Here is a 1,812-nt window from a genome sequence, read left to right as displayed (position 1 = left end):
TTCTGAAAACAGTGAGCCCCTTCTACCTGCCTTCACTTAGTTTTGTCTGTGAAAACCTGATTTAAAAAAAAAATTCTCTATGACAAATGACGTGAGCTCTTCGACGTGAGCTGGTGGCCATGACAACCTCCAGGGAAAGCCACTGGTCCCTCTCCGTTTTTTTCTAGTGTTTCGATCAGTATTGCAAAGCCCTGGCGACTGAACCGCACACAGGAGTGGCTGTCCTGAGGGAGGTTCTGCCATGGGCGCCTGGGCCTCCTCTCTACCTCTACCCAGGCCCAGGGGGCGGGAGGATTCCACAGCCGGAGGCACGTCTCTGCTCAGCGCTGAAGGCCACAGAAGCCGCCCATTTCATGAACCAGGGACTTGTTTCCGCTCCCTGTGTGAAACCCGACCAATGACTAGGTTAGTGGATGGGTGCAGAAAGCTCTTGTTTCCCCAAGTCCCTCCTGCGAAACACAAGCCATAAAATTCAAAGGAGTCCAAGACCTCCGCTTGGTTCAGTGATCCTGCTTCCGGCTGTGAGAGGCCTTGACACGGAGCAGAGCGTCTGCACCGGATCCCGCAGACCTGCTGGTTACTGTGTCGGCAGGGAGCGCACTTTGCAAATGCTACGTGGAGTGCAGATGGCCGCGTGCTTACTTGGCCAGCACCCCAACGTCCTCCCCTGGTCCTTCCCACCCCACGGGGCACACTGCCTTTTCTTTCTCCAGGTTTATTGAGGTATTTGATATACAGTATGGGGTTTATGGACATACAGTAAAATTCACCCTTTTGAAGTATTATTGGTTCTGTGGATTTTGACAAACTTATTCAGCCTGGTAACCACCTCTAAAATCAACACGATATTTCCATCGCTCCGTCCACTCCTCCCACCCCAAGCCCTTTGCAGCCACTGATCAGTTTGCTGACCTTATAGTTTGTCTTTTCTAGAAGGTTGTATAAATGGAGTCACGCTGTGTAGCTTTTGGGTCTGGCTTCTTTCACTCAGTTGGTGGTGTTGCCTCAGCCTGTTTGCGTGGCTACTTCCAGCCCAAGCCTCCTCCAAATGCCAGCTGTGCCCACAGGTAGTTCTGGGGGCTCACACTTGCCTTTTTGGTTCATGTCAGGATTAGACAACGCAGCAGGTTGCCAGGGATTGGGCAGAGAGGTGGGCGGGGTCTGGGCTGCCTCTCACTTCTGCTGTGCCCTGAAGCTTGCATCTCAACTAGCAGGTCCCCTCTCTCCTGGGGACCCTCAGGTCTGCTAAGCTTGCACAGTCCTTAGCATTGAGCATTGGGGGGAAAGCAAATGGGCATAGCATGGATGAGAAGGCAGGGACCTGGCCTTGGGCTCCTCACCACCCTTTCCTGCATCTGCTTCATCTGCAAACCGAGGGTATTATTCTAGAAGGTCTCAGGCCTTCTGCAGTCACTGCATCCTGTCTTCCCACTAGTCCTTCCCAATTCTGTACCCTGTGCACATGGCCACAGCTAATCTGGGTCCCGTCAGCGCAGTAGTGGGTGGTGTTACGGAAACTCCTCACGGGAGGGGCACCCTGCATTTCTCCATTTAGATACAAATGAAGCGACAAAAGTTTGGTGAGCTATTGAGAGAGGGCATTCTTCCGTAGGACCCCCAAGGTGACGTGTCTTGATCTTGGCTGACTCAGTGACAGGTGCACCCTGGGAGGCAGCCAGGGCCCTCTCCAAGCAAACAACACACCTGAGCCCAGGCCGGACCAGCTTGAGGCCACAGGCTCCCGTGCTAGAGCCCAGGTCTGCGCTGATGGGAGGCTCTGGGCTGCATTTTGCCAGGGAGGACTCCTCACCC

This window comes from Myotis davidii, unplaced genomic scaffold (genome assembly GCF_000327345.1).
Source record: "Myotis davidii unplaced genomic scaffold, ASM32734v1 scaffold37, whole genome shotgun sequence".
Taxonomy (NCBI): Eukaryota; Metazoa; Chordata; class Mammalia; order Chiroptera; family Vespertilionidae; genus Myotis; species Myotis davidii.
Note: the sequence above shows the minus strand (reverse complement) of the source record.